The sequence below is a fragment of the Dermacentor variabilis genome, unplaced genomic scaffold (genome assembly GCF_050947875.1).
Source record: "Dermacentor variabilis isolate Ectoservices unplaced genomic scaffold, ASM5094787v1 scaffold_12, whole genome shotgun sequence".
Lineage (NCBI taxonomy): Eukaryota > Metazoa > Arthropoda > Arachnida > Ixodida > Ixodidae > Dermacentor > Dermacentor variabilis.
This window is the reverse complement of record NW_027460280.1, coordinates 31,730,702-31,746,417: the sequence shown is the minus strand read 5'-3', so window position 1 is coordinate 31,746,417 and position 15,716 is coordinate 31,730,702. Positions and strand designations below refer to the sequence as shown.

General features: G+C 46.0%; 1 protein-coding gene across 1 annotated transcript in view; it reads left to right on the top strand.

Moving 5' to 3' along the window:
• The first annotated feature begins 404 nt into the window (after positions 1 to 404).
• LOC142566121 (uncharacterized) overlaps positions 405 to 15,716 on the top strand; it is a 56,167-nt gene continuing 40,855 nt past the window's right edge. Inside the window, exon 1 of the mRNA XM_075676921.1 lies at positions 405 to 503. The gene's annotated coding sequence lies outside the window, so the exon portion shown is untranslated. The remainder of the gene's footprint in view (positions 504 to 15,716) is intronic.

The following is a 15,716-nucleotide window of genomic DNA, read 5'->3' as shown; positions in this document are numbered from 1 at the left end:
CATGAACGCAACTTCTTCTTTGGGAGCGCTGTCTGAGAACCTTCAGGTGTCACCAATTCACTTTTCTCAAACTCCACGGGCATAATCAGTCAGAGATAAGAACAATTACACCCCACCAAACTCTCACTAGGTTCGAAACACGGCAAGTAGCAGGAAAGAAAGGAAGGAGGGATAGTGGTGCGCTTTTTCTCGCAGAAGAGGCACCAAAGCGCGCACGCAAATCGCAGAGTCCGCGATTGGACCGCGCGGAGTGACGTCACGCCGCATCAATTGGGCGCCGGGCGGCAAAGTGGTGCGCGCGCTGCCCACTCGATGCACGCCCACGCAGACGTGGCTGGTCACGTGTCGACGGCCGAAAGTGCCTCCAGGTTGGGCGTGGTGGCGAGGGGAAGAGTCCCGGCAAGGACAGCCGGTGGCCGGTATAAAAAAACGGGCCTCCACAAGTTCGTCCCGCGAAGTGCAAGCACCCAGGAAGGCGTCTTCCCCACCGTCGAACTGCACTGGTGAGAGGACGCACGTTTCTTCTCTGCTTTGAATCGAATGGCGCGCACTAAGAACGCCGCAGTTCTGATCTGAGCGGGTAGCAGTGGCCTGCATAGCAGAGTCAAACGAGAAAACGGCGTTACTTGGTGCGCGTGTTTTCGCTAAGGCATGCGAGGAGCTTTGTACCGTGAATATTTTTCAGCAGTGTTGCATGGTTATAGCGCCAATGGCTTCGCATTGCCAACAGCCAGCGATATGGCTTGAAGCGAGTGTCCGCGGTACGTGTTTTACGCATGTAAACGTGCCACGATTAGCAACAACGCCGTAATATCCCATCCCTGTTGCATATCCCTGTGCCCGCGAGAATGACGTTTGTTCAGCCCCCGCCTGGCCTCGACACGCCAACTCTCGTCGCTGGTCAGAAAGTGCGTAGAGGCTGGAGCATAGTGTTTACGAGATTCGAAAGAACGTTTGCAGTAATTAAGCCAGTACGCGCAATACACTGTAGGTTTGCTGATCGACTCCCTCTCCGCATGGAATTGAAAGTAAGTCGCGACTGTGGTCCTATAATTTACCAAAAAAAAATGTTTTCACCTTTTTTATGCAGTCATATAAGCTGGCCGTTTCTGCGGTGAGTTCTCTCTCTCTTTTCCCCCCTCCGATTTTCGGCGTTTTATGCAACGCTTTCTGGGGAAAAGGGTCCAGCCTCTAAGGTTTACGAACACAGATGAAACGCCATGAAGTGGAAGCCTTTCTCTTTAGCATGTTGCTCGCAATTAATTCGCCACCACCATGTTCCCCACACGAAAGAAAAATTAAGAACAGAAAATAAACCAAACTACTTACAATATTTAAGATTATTTCGTTTTATGTGACGATGCTCATGCAGCCCACTTCTCTCCGCTACACACACACACACACACACACACACACACACACACACACACACACACACACACACACACACACACATATATATATATATATATATATATATATATATATATATATATATATATATATATATATATATATATATAAATCCGTTTCTTTAAGTGCTACAGTATGGGAAGTTTTGCTACTGAAGAGACCGCTGTTAAAAAATTCTAGCTAAACACCGACGTAAGAAAATCCGTCGGGCCTATCCTGCAGGCTTTGTTAGCTTTGTCCAGAATGCAAGTCCCTGTGGAGCTAGAGGCCATTCGCTCTCTCAAGTTTGATCGGGACAACATATATAGCGAGCTCTATTTTCGGGCGTTTGTCATTTGAAGTTCACATGCCAAAGGGATTCTAAACGTAGGCGCAGAACGTAGTAGTTGCGGAATCACTGTGAATTAGGCCCGCAAGAAACATTTAAAGCTATTTCTACAGTTGAGCGAGTTTCAGTGCGCATTGAACCGGTCGGAAAGGGTCCTAAAGTAAGGCGCTAATGCAATGAATGAGTAGTAATACCCAGTTCTTTCACATTCTCAGCTTTTGGTAGATTGAATTACTTTTGTTCGTTCTTTATTCATTCCTATACTGAAGTCATTTGGTAAAAATAAATAACAGCATTCAAGCGCGCACTATACGCTAATCTCACTGCGGCTTGTATATTCTTTGTGTATATTTTTCTTGCATGCATTTCTGCACTCACCGCGTTAATGTTTTCTAGAGTGCTGTGCACTTGATGTGTCGAGTTTTGTTGTATGCAGCTGAGGCAGCAGGGCTGTCATACTCCAATCACGGCAGTGATGACAGCCCGGCGTCTCATTGCTGTCAGGTCCTGGCCTCTCATTTAATAGAATTACCTTAATTGTCACCTTTTAACACAATCGAGATATGGATAGTCATGGTCTCAGAGGGAGACCAAGTGAAACGTGGGGCGGCTAACCCCCGAGACTGAGCCCGGTTTTGTCCTTACACTATAGAAGCAACGGCAAAGGATCTGAGAAAGATTGGGAGAACAGAGGCAACTGACACACGCATGCACAGTTAGTGCGCGTAGATCACGGTAGATCACTTGTTCCAGGAAATAGAGCATAAGTCTTCTGACGCACGAGGCCGTGATCCCAAGATCTCGCCTTTTCAAACCAAGTTTTGTTCATTCAGAATTATATAGGTTGAGAATATAAAATGCACAGTAAGATGCACCGTAGTCAGCGGCTCTATTAGACCTTCGTACAGAAATACATAGAAAAAATAAAATTGCAGAAACAAAACCTAAATGCAGAAGAAATTTCGGTTAAAATCAAGGCGAGTCAGTCAAAATTTGACTTTTTTTTTTGTCTAAACGTCCTCTGGTGGTAACAAGAGCAACTACTTCTTCATCCACGGAAGGAGACTCGCATGAAAGATTCTTCGTATAGTTTCTTCAGTATCTTAAATACTTACCGTTCAATATGGTTACCGTCAAGGAATGCTCTACTCGTGATAAGCGGCGTAAGGCTCACTGTAAACGCAGTACGCAAGTACCTGTATCATTTGGTGTTAAATAACTCTGGTAAATATGACCCTGACGCCCCACTTAAACTCACGCGAATTGTGAGTGTGGAGGACACCGGACTTGTTTTGGCTGCCGCAGATGATCTCAAATGCACGTGCCCGCTTTTACTCGACGTGTTCAAGTAAACGCGGATACACTGACTTCGACTGGCATCCTGTGTTCGAGCTCGGAGTCACGACAACATGGGCTCACGTGGCGATGGCTGCGTATAACTGCAGGCGGGTGTTTTCCCACAGTACCCCTGCCTGGTCGGCTCTTTCACGGCTATGGGTGTAAGCTATAAATCTTGCAAAAAGACTGGCATAACGCGAGAAAGCGAGCAGTAGGCGCCACACTTTCTACCGAGCTACGCTTGGTTCTCCCGGAAGCACAATGTGTGGCGCGCGAGCTTTTTTTCTCCAAGCTCCCGAGTAGGCATTTCTTAACCCTATATAGCAGGGGCACAACCAAATCAACTGTATTCTACACTTTCAGTTTCGTCACACAAGGAAGATGCGAAAGGGCAAGGTTCATTTTGTGGTGCTCTTGAGTGGGTGCACTCACAATGAACATCTGCCGACGACGACGTGCGCCGGCAGAGACATCTCGAGCACTGACGAGAGCACTGCTATTCCAAGTTTGGGTGTAGTGGTTATCATCAGTACTGATGCTATGTAACAGCAAGGTTTCCTCAAAGCGGAAACCCATGCATCACGTTGGAGGTTAGGCAAGAGCTATCTGCCAAGTGTAGCTCATGAAACACAAACTGGATATACAGTGTGTGCTTGTGTTTCTTTTTGTTCTTTTTTTAGTTCGAAAACATAAAAAAGACCCTACAGAATACACTCTAATTACGGCACTACAAATGAATTACCTTCCCTGGCGGACATAATGTAGAAGAAAGCGAAAGCAATTAATTCACCTATCAAACCGTTATAACTATTAAACTTAATCGCAAACGTTACAGCACATGTCTTTATTGGAACGTCGAAGGGAATCGACTTCACTGTCCTGTGTGCGCAGTGAGGGGAATTGATCGAGTCATTTGACGGCAGGTATTTGGATCTACGTGGCTAGTTTGAAACATGAAAACATGGAACTAGACTCCCTTTAACACCTGCCGCGGTGGCTTAGCGGCTATGGTGTGGCGCTGCTAAGCACGAGGTCGCGGTATCAAATCCCGGCCGCGGCGGTCGCGTTCCGATGGGGGTGAAATGCAAAGAAGCCCGTGTCCCGTGCATTGGGGGCACGTTAAAAGATCCCCTGGTGGTCAAAATTCATCTGGAGTCCATCCCTACGGCGTGCCTAATAATCACATATTGGTTTCGGCACGTAAAAACACAAGAATTCAGTTCGACTCCCTTCAACTTTCCAGTAAAGACATGTGTCATAAAGTTTATGATTAAGTTAGTTGTTGCAAGTATTTTAATAAGTGAATTACTGCTTTCGAATTCTGTTTCTTTAATGGTGTACGGCTGGTCAGGTATTTCATCCGCAGTGACGTAAGCGGAGTACATTTTGTAGGCGTTTTTCCCGATGTGGACGCCCGCTTGCGGCAGAGACGGGGCTGCGGTATCGACGGTGGTCGATGGCGACGGGTGCGTTAAGATAGCGTGCTCCAAGTGCACGAGGGACGCCTGTACAGCCGAGGAGGTTGCAGTAGCGCTCGCTTGTGCGGGTACAAAAGCGGGAGTAATATTGTGCGATAACAAATTAGCTATCCGAAATTTTATCAAAGGGAGAATCTCGGAAGAGGCCCTCCAAATTCTACTCAAAAACCCTCCTAGGAGGGACATAACTTTTATTTGGGTTCCGGCCCCTGAAGAAGTCCCAGGTAACGAAGCCGCTCACGAGCTCGCCCGAGCACTCTACCACCGGGCAACTCTAGAGCAGCCAGTTCCAGGGATCAAAGATAGCATCATCACGTACAGGGAAATTGTAGATCATTACAAAGCCGAAAGAAAGATCTTTCCGCCTCCGCATCGGTCTCTCTCTCTGGAGGACGTTCGCATTTGGCGGCGCCTCCAGGGAAACAATTATACATAATCCCATTGGATCTACTTAACACAGACGAGGGACTATAACGACGCCATCTGCAAAATTTGTAAGGAAAAAGGTAAGCTAGACCATATAATATGGGAGTGTGCTGGCTCCCCAGGGGCCAAGGAAAACATTGACAGTAGAGAAGCCTGGGAGGCCTTGCTCCAGAGCGAGGCTGAAGACGACCAGCGTCGAGCAATCCGCCTGGCCGTTGAGGCCGTGAAGACTCACCGTCCTCAACGCGCGGGGACTACTTCGTCCCCCCCCCCCCCTACCTACGTGTAGGTTAAAAGGCGGGCACCCCAGCTCGGTGGAATAATAATGTTTTCAATCAATCAATCAAAAATTTTGTAGGCTTAAAATATGTGCTCGAAGCAAAAAAATAAGAAAAGACACTCACGCAAACCCCATCTAGGAGGAGAAGCAAAATTTGTAAATGTTAAGTATTCAATAACACCGACATTTATGCGACCAGTTAAGTTACTTAGAACTGTGTAGTTCTTGCGAATATGGCGTTTAACAACATATAAACTGCTTGTTCCGCGTTGGCACTTGTTCTGTGTTTGAACAGCGTACTGATGAGACGTGAATGGTGCCATGTTCCCGGAATAATAAATGGTCAGACGGTTATCAACAGCCCCAGAGACCCCTCAGTCGAACAGAATGTAATGATGCTTACGCCAACCAGTGTAACGATGACACGCAACAAGTAATGCATATTTGATAGAAATCATCCTTCTCGCAATTGTAAAAATTGCAACTGCGCCACCGTCTGGTATCTGATGGAGACTGAAGATAAAATGTCAGTTTGAACGCACGGGGCGTTCAACCGTTCGTAATCATAAGCGTCGACTCCCGAATGTGGCGCAGAAGCAGGGAAACGGTGAAACATATATGGTTGAGGGAAGGAGAAGCGCGGAGCGTTGTCCCTTTGTCGCCACTTCTTTTCTTTTTTTTTTTTTTTGCGTGCGTGTGTGTACGTGCGTGTGTGTCCGCGCTGACTGAAAGCTGGTCACACGTCACAAGCCGCTGCAGCCACTAAAAGCAACTGCGGGGGCATATGCGATGTCCGTGACTATACGGGATTTCGTTCTCAAGGGCATTAACAAAAACAGCTACATTTCGAGGAATCGTCGATGATTTGTATAGCGTCTCGACGAAGTCTCTTACACACTACAAATTGCGCATGTATGCTCGCTCATACGTATGCTTGCTTAGAAGGAAACGGGAATACCTGTAAAGTATAGCTGCAGATTTTTGTATCTTCAAGCATGTACCAAATTTTGAAACTCTTGTTACTGTGTTAGATTTTTCGCTAGCTTATTGTGGTGTATGGAGTAGCCGGTCGTTTAAAGAGGAGGCAAATTTAAAGAAAAATATTCGCGATAACATCGGGCGAGGTTTTGCCTAAAGTACTTTCTAAATAAGGAAAAAATCTGCTGTGGGCTAGTTGGTTCTACATAATTCGCACTGTTGCGCAAATCGACGAGGAGACAGGACTTTAGCGAGAAAAACAACACAGGACGTCATGTGCTGTTTTTCTCGCTAAAGTCCTGTCTCCTCGTCGCTTTGCGCAGCTGTATTAATTACTCGATAAATAATCGTTTTTGAGCAATACAGTCACTTCGGCATTGTAGCGTAAATATGTGTTCAGTAGCGCAAAGTACCATACGTCTCACGAAATGATGCAAAAGTAGTTATTTCAGAGCGACTATTATTTCTCGCCTGTCGGCGTTCTTGTGTTTATTCTAAAAGCTTGCTTAAAATATAATTTCTTACAGAAGAGCTCTCACTAGATCAACCAGAACAATTCTAATGTGCTTATTCAGAACAACGTGCCTCCCAGGCTTAGTTTAAACGCTCGTGTTACTTTCTCAAATATTACAAGTCTTTACTATTGTGAAAACTCCAACATTCTAGTAGCATATTCAATTGGTTGATTCAAAGCGTTTAAGCAGCGCTACCAATGTCTTATGGTGAAGCAGCTAAGCTTGTTGCAACACTATACCTATTCCAATGCGCATTACTTAACGATTATCAATGTTACAACCCACTTATGTTTGAAACACAGCCTGGATACAGCCTTATAAGAATTGGTAGCATTGTCGGAGCGCTCTGAAACAAGCAAAGATACCATAAGCATATCAAATGTACACTTCAAGTTAGCGGCGCTACTTGAGTCGAAGAACAGCACATTTTTGCTGTTGATTACTGTTTACTTGGTCGCCGTGTATTATAATCTCACAGTATTCAGGAATATTTAAGAACTTCACGGTATCGGAAAACGTAGTCCGTCAAATGCGGATTTTCCGAAAAGTGTAGCGCTTCTTTTGACCAGATACTTCTGTGACACTAAGATTTAAAATTCAAAACACATGAGAATTCAAGCTCACCAACTCCAAAGAAGACAAAGGGAAGTAGACGACAAAGTTAAACTGAAATAAACTATCGAAAAGTCTGCGCCCGCGTTTCGCGTTGCCAGTGCAAGATATACACGGCACAGGTGCAAAATTGAGGAAGCGGACGCCCCGCAACGGGCAACCGAGTCCAAACTTTTGAAGCTTGGCGACGCCCCCCGCCTGGCATGCATCACCGCCGCACGCAATGCCCGCTGCACATTCCCGCTGCCTGCAGCCGGCACGCACAAGCGATATATATTCCGCTGGGCCACGTTTCCGTGTCGCCCGCCCCTCCTCGGAGAAGACGAACGAAACAAAAAAAAAAATCAAGGAAAGCTTAAACGTATGTTTTCTCCGGGCACGTCGCGAGCGTCCGAACGGGGCATCCACGTGACGAGGCGCGAGCGTCGCATCGACCCGAGCGTCCCGATGTCGCGTGAGATGATGCGGCGCGTCTCGCAACCCAAACCACCACTGGCGCCTCCAGCTGGCAGCCGGCGAAGAATTCTCGCGCGGGACCCTTTTACGAGCACGCCTGTGCAGTGGGGAGAAGAGCGGCACCGGAGACGACGACGCGCGGTGTGGGGATCGCGAGACGCTGAGACCCGGATCGCGAAGAAACCGCCAGACGACGCGGGAAGGGGACGGGGCTATTTGCTCGGAGATCTCCTACCTCGGCGACAATAATTAGCTTTGGTGGCGAGAGCAGTGTTTTCCGATGAACGGCACTTCTCATCTATGCCCAGTTCTCTCGCCTCTGTTATCTCTTTTTATCAGATAGATCGTAAGGGCCGTGGCAACAAGACGCCGAGGAACGGTCATCTGATCTTTTTGGGCTGGCACAAGGAGCCAACCCTTGCCTCAGCGTCTCGTGTACACCTCTCTTGGATGCTACTTAAGCGCCGCCTCTACAACACATCTTCACAGCTCGACGTCGAGAGTAAATAAATGGGTGCTCGTTCGAGGAGTGGAATGCCCGACTCGTTCACATGGACCAAGTGTGATTGCGTCAAAGGATGCACTTCTCTTTTTATTCCCGTATACAGATCAAGTCAGTTAAGCGAACGAGAAATTGCGGCATTTGCATCCCGACTTTGCGTTCGTTTTGTATTTTTTATGAAGCGCAAGGTCCTCCAAATGTGTGTGACCACCAAGTGCGTGTGATGGCATGGCTAAACGCGTGTATATCTAGTTCAGAATGTGAAAAACTTCCAGCAGCATGTTGAACCGATAGGATTTCAAACCGCAAGAGGGTTCTGTCAAGTTCATGTTTAGGTAATGCAGTCCTTTAAGCTACCGCCGTGTGTCAAGAGCCACAAAGCAAACTTTTCCATGAAGCAAAGACGCAATGGAAACCACGCAATAATTAAGAGAGAATTGATATAGTATTTTCTTGCTGGTAAAGTAAATAACAGCAGATTCCTTATTTCCACGTGAGTGAAAGCTTGAATATTTTAAGGATATATAGTATATCCATGTTATCCAAACGCAGTAATATCGAAGGAGGAACGAGCTTCATAGCATTCATGTATTCATCTGTTCAACTTACTACCCTAGCTTAGCGACTTTAGGTCCCGTAATAACGAGGCACGTTTATTTTGTTTGGGTTTCGCAAGCTAAAGCAGTACGTAAAAACAGACGGCGGCCAACCGTTGCGGATGGCGGTTGGCCAATGACAAAGTAGTTTTTACGAACGAAAATTTTGGCAAGTGTTAAACCCCAGATACACTCATGATATACACTTCCTAATGACTCCCAGGAACCAGTCACTGACCATGAGTGCGGGGAAATATTTAACAACGCATTCGTGTCTGTCTTTACTAAAGAACTTGACGAACCTTCACAGTTACCATCAAATACCATAGAAGCATTTATGCCAGCTATCACCTTTTTCAAGGAAGGCATTGCATCTGTAATTGATAACATGGAACTTTCTTCATCAGCTGGTATGTACTCGATTAATTCAAAACTTCTGAAAAATGTTACATCAATTTGTGCTGCATATTTATCTTTGATCTTTTCACAGTCACTTTCTTCAGGAGTCGTTCCAGATGACTGGAAAATGGGGAAGGTCGTTCCAATCTTTAAATCAGGTAACACAGACTCGCCCCTGAATTACCGCGCCATTTCATTAACTAGTGTGCCCTGCAGAATCATGGAACACGTCATCTATTCTTACATTATAAGTTTCTTGGACTCCTGCCAATCCTTCCATCCTTCACAACACGGGTTTTGTAAGGCCTTCTCCTGCGAAACTCAATTAGCGCTCTTCCTTCTCGACCGTAACATGCAAACTGATGTCATCTTTCTAGACTTCGCGAAAGCTTTTGATAAAGTTCCTAGCCGCCATCTTTTGCGAAAGCTGTCACAACTGAACCTGCATCCTAACATTCTTGAATGGACTAAACCGCTTCTAACTAATCGTAGTCAGTCAGTCTTTGTTAATGGTCACCTCTCCCAGTCATATCAGGCGTTCCGCAGGGATCTGTACTCGATCCTTTTCTATTCCTAACATATATTAACGATTTACCCAAGCATGCTTCCTGCAGTATTCGAATGTTCGCCCACGGCTGCGTCATTTACCACACCATCAGTAATTTTCATGATCAACTTAATCTCCAGACAAATCTTAATAACGTGCAGAATTGGTGTAACAACTGGCTAATGTCGCTCAATCCTACTAAATGCGAACTCGTGTCCTCTGGTCGCCACAGCCCACATCGTTTCCAATATTCTATCTTTGAGACCCTAAACTGAATAAGTACTTTCTTATGAATATCCAGGAATAACCTTGTCTTAAATTTCATCATGGCGTACCCATACTGGTAACATCATTTCAGCATCGAATAAAATACTTGGTCTTTTTCAAGTGCCATCTCTATCTTGCCCCCCCACCCCCCCCCCCCCCCCCCGCCACCCATGTAAAATTACTCGCCTATAAATAATTTATTAGACCAAAACTAGAATATGCATCTGCCATATGGAGCCCACACCAGGCGCATTTTCTCAATGCATTAGAACCAGTCCAAAATTGTACCGCTCGATTAATTCATTCTTTCTATTCATACGACGTCAGCATTTCATCTATGAAAGCGAAATCTGGCCTACAGCCCTTTTCGTTTTGTCGCCGAATTGCAAGTCTCGTCCTTTATCATTAATTCTCTCATTCTCCTCTTAAACAGCCACCTTATATAACTGCCACAGCACGCATATCTCACCGCACCAGTCATCCACTTCAGGTTACTCGCCAATCATAGCGCGCTACCACTTTTACTGCCTCATTCTTTTTTCGAGCAGCTACAGACTGGAACGGCCTGCCCCGAGACATCGTGACCATCGCTTCATTATCTGCTTTTCAAGACCGTATTAGACCGTATTTCAAGACCTTCAATACTGAAACAATTTTCAGTGCTTGTTGTTAATCTAAATGAAATCCTATCCTTCATGTAATGCCCCCCCCCTCCCCCTCCATTGGGGCCTTTAAGGAATGAAACTGAAGTGAACTGAAGTGAGCCTCGCTACTCCACCATTCCCCCCCCCCCCTTTCTTTTTTTACAGCACTCTAATAGTCGCGGCGTATAGCTGCCGCACCCGCTCAAGATGTTACTGGCACCTTGCGACGTGCCTTCCCTGTAACTAGCTGCTTTGGTAACTGTCACAAGAATCGTACGGGAATCAGAAAGGTGACATAAGGTGGTGTCTCAACTTAGCACTGTGGTTTCGCAAAGTTGGGCCTATTCGGAGTCACCCTTTCTGCAAGACCGATTCCTTCTCTATCTTTTCGGCGAAAGCTCTTTCGTGACAACGCCAGTTGCGTGTCCACCATCTCAGAAGCTCCTTGTTGGTCGAGAGAATTTCTGAGACATGCAGAAGGACAATCAGAGTGTCGCAAGAAAAGCAGGAGGATCGGCCCCCAAGGAAAGAAGTCCACTATAGGTATATCTACAGGTTTGAAGGTCAGCGATGATGCAGGCTCTTTTTATGTGGCATCAGTTGATACAAGTGCATTACAAGAAAACGGACCGCTCGTTCTATCTATTCAGAGGTCGAATTCAAGAAGCTTTTCATCAGTAACGCTTGTTTCTCGTTAGCCGGCCACCTTCGCAAACAGTGTCTCCGTAATCACGCTTGGATGGACTTTGTTCGTGCCAATTGTTGCAGCGTATCGACCGCTTTGTGAATGCGGACCCAGAGGCCGAATTGAGACAAACCTTTTCGTTCGCATGAGTTATCTGTCATTGGCCATTCACGTTGTGTTCGCTATCACAATTGTCTGGGACTTGTTCTTGCGAACCTCTCTAGCTTACGAACTGTTTTGCGAACACGGGCCGGGGTCCGTATTCGCGAAAAGCTGGAGTCTTATTCGCACAAACGTCTTACGCTAGAATTGATCTTAGGGGGAAATTTCAGCCAATCCTGATGCTGGACCTGTCATTAGCGAAGCCAGCTGACCAGTGGCAAAGAGCGCATACTAACGAAAATAGTAGTGAATTCGGCCCCTGATACGCTATCCAATTGTTCGCAAGACAAATGTCCAGCCAATCCTTAAGCTGAACTTATTAGCAAAAGCGCCGGCTAACGGCGAAGAGGGCTTACAAAGACAATATGTGTGAATTCGGGCCCAGATTTTCTGCTTCTAATGAATGTGAAAAATTACTTGTACACTAGAAATCGTGAATTGGAGAACCACAAGCTTGTAAAATGTTCAAGTTATTCCGAGAACTTAGTTCGTTTTGGTTCGTCATGTACGTCTACGCTACGTGTATGCTACCTAAGACATAAAGACCGCCAAAGTCAGCACTCATGCTTTGCAATAAGAGATAAGAAGAGTCCATGTGTAGGTTGTGGGTTCTGCTCCCACGAGCGGCAAAGTTGTTTTTTCTTCTACTTTCATTTCACTTTTTCTCTATTAAAAAAATGTGAAGTTATCGTAAATTTAAGCGTAATGTGTAGTTAATAAGACATTCCAAAGAAAATTTTTTTTTGCTTTCCGTGGCTTTATTGCCTGTTAGCTTCTTGGGGATTTTTTCTAAACATTGAACCTCTCGATTCTTCTTCTTAAATCACATGAATGCATGTACTTCATATATTTTTTTATGACGTACATAAATACAGAGCTAAAATTTTTGCCAGAGCCAGGCATATTACACATTCGTGTTGAAAACACGCGCAATTAATCTGAATAACAGGTCCTAGTTTACGTTAAAAGGAGTAAAACGTTTAGGCAAAGCGCTCTTGAAGGAATAACTTCAATTCAGCGCTCTTAAAGCCCGCTTTTTCCTTCGGACAGCAAGAGCGCTTAATATGCACTGTCAAACACTGAATAAAGTGCCAGTAAATTTAGATGGCTTCGATCGCTCGGTATTTCAAGCCGTTACAGGCGGCAAATTGCAATTTATCACCACTTGTGCAAGCTGTGATTAGCATGTTGTCTTTTGATACTTCCAAGATTGTCATGCATCAACACTTCATATGGTAACGTAATTTTTGTAAATGCTGCTCTCATACTCGCCTTATGAATGAAAATAAGAAAACAGCAACCTTGACACCACCATCCTGACGCCGTCTCTTTTCGCCCCACGCACGTGAGACGCTGCGCTCCACCACACAACTTATCTATTTGCGGTGAAGTGGGATTTGACGGAGTGTTTGCGATGCTCATTGTAAGGGCTGATTTGACGATTGCTGGCGATGCGATTGCGCCGAGTGTCAGCACGGATTCACATGTTGAGCACACCTTGAGATTTTCCTTTAAGCGAATTGCTTTATTTGGTTCTTTCGCCGAATTTTGTTTCGCGACGCTCTCAGAACAATAATATGGAAGAGACGATGACGAGGAATCGGAGGAAGAGGAGGAGGCAAAAAGATTCTGTTAGGTTAATCTTCCATAGCTTCCCTACACTGATGTAAAGGGAAGGGCACTCCAAGTAAACGAGAAAGGAGGGTGTCTGAAAGTTTTGCGCGCACGCAGATGACAGTGCCTTCTGCCAATTCAAAGGCTTTCGCACAGCCTGGCAGATTTTAGGAGCTGGAGCTGGGGACTCTGTCTGTATAGGAGACACTTGAAGCCATGGTCCCACCCCCTTTCTTTCTTAGATCGGATTGACTTAGGGTAGCATGCGGAGGATGTCTTCCGTTATCAAATGGCGTGCAGTGGTGGAGAATATGTTTGAGTCTCACCGCCGCAACCCCAACTGATACAAGAGGCACCGAGGTACCGGAAGAAAATAGTGTTTGGGAACGCGACGCCCAACTGGAGGGAACAGCGTAAAGTTGCTCTGCTACGAGGTAGACTGGATGGCATGCCGCTTAAGAACCTCTCGGAGTGCCGGTAGTTCTTATGTAGTAGATTACGCTCACTATTATACACTGAGCGTAATAAAAATCAATTTTGTATTATTACCATTTTGAGCATCAATTCTGCAAGGGGGCCTAAACAATGCAATCCTAAGAACGTATTTTCTCATGTTAAAACAAACACTGTAATAGAAAAAAAAGTACAAGAAGAGTTCATAATAGAGCTGTTGAATAAAACGAAGCTGTACGTGCCGCAAAGCCTGCTAACAGCTAGACGTGACAATAGACATAGAAAAAGTTCCGAAGAAACAAAACAAACTAACCTACTGGTTTTAGTGATAGAGCGGGAGAAATAAGCGGCCCCGAAAACCGATGACAATGGCGCTGATCTGACTGGCGGCTGCCATCTCTTTCAATTAAGCGAGCGCTCCTGGCTGTCGATGAGAGCACAGGAGGCTGAGAACACGTCGGGAAATCGCGGCGCATTGAGGGCCCCGCTTTCATTCCCAACACCGCGAAGGACGGTTGTTAGCGCGTCTCGTTATTGTGCCGTGTGTCGCTCGTCGTGTCGATAAGTGATCTAGTGACAACAAGGAAACTTGTACGTTTAAGAACTTGTTTGACGCGTAGTAGTTTTGCAACTGAGAAGATTATCCCAAGGGAACACCTGGTTGGGGACAGGGACCGAGATACTAGCAATTCTGTCAATATTGACAAGTAGGCTCAAACTTTACAGTACGAAAAAAATAAAAATAACGAGAACATGGGTGCCTCTCATAACATTGACAGCGACAGCTGAGAGACCCTTATACGTTAACGTCGAGCACCTTCCAAAATACGAACAACAGCCTTGTGCAGAATTGCAGTGCACTCCAGGGACGCGTGCAGCAAATGCGTCGTGCGGCACAGATTTAATAGCTCGCACTTGCGGGCCCCCTGCCTATCAACGCTCAGTGGTTATCCTGTGAATGCGTTCTGAATCACGTGCAGTAACTAAAGCGCTCACATAGCACAGAAGCCTTAACCACGCAGTCAAAAGACACCGGGACGATTAACTGTAACTGTCAGGTAACTTGTACGTGCGGTTACACTGCTTACCAACAAAGAAATAATAATAATATTTGGGGTTTTACGTGCCAAAACCACTTTCTGATTATGAGGCACGCCGTAGTGGAGGACTCCGGAAATTTTGACCACCTGGGGTTCTTTAACGTGCACCTAAATCTAAGCACACGGGTGTTTTCGCATTTCGCCCCCATCGAAATGCGGCCGCCGTGGCCGGGATTCGATCCCGCGACCTCGTGCTCAGCAGCCCAACACCATAGCCACTGAGCAACCATGGCGGGTCAACAAAGAAAGGCAGAATACGAAATAGAAGAGGCAGGAAGGTTAGCCAGAGGGGAGTTCGGTCTGATACCCTGCATGAAAAGAAAGGGAAAATGGGATATAAAGAGAAATAGGATGAAAGAGGCATGCAGGTGAACGTAAGTCGGGCGCTCACAAATCAGAGGCGATACGCATAGTTGTCAAAGATTGACACATCGTATATGCTGCTCTGAACGTACATTGACACGTCTTACCCGACTCGTACTGAAATGGGAGAATCGCTCGCGGTGGTCGCGAAATGTCAGTAGGTTTTCCACGAGATATAGTTCTCCTTAGTATCCGTAGTGATTCGATATACGTAGGACGAGTCGTTTTAGGATTGGCCACGACCCGCTCACGTGCCATCGGCTGTTCTTGTCCTAAGGGACCTTATTTGCACTGAACGCGAACAGCTTTAGAACCTCGTGTTAAAAACATGAACACAGAAAGGTTCGCACATCAAACTTCAATTTTATTTAATGCCTTCCGTGTAGACGGGGGGGGGGGGGGTGAGGGGGGGGGGGCTCGGTACTTTCTTGCAGAGTGAGAGCACTGCCGGATACATCTCGCAGCGAACTCCTGTCCATTAAACCTATCGAGCCACACGCGACAGGTGTGCAAGCACTTCAGCTTGTAGTGCTCCCCTATCGACACAAAAACACCTAAAT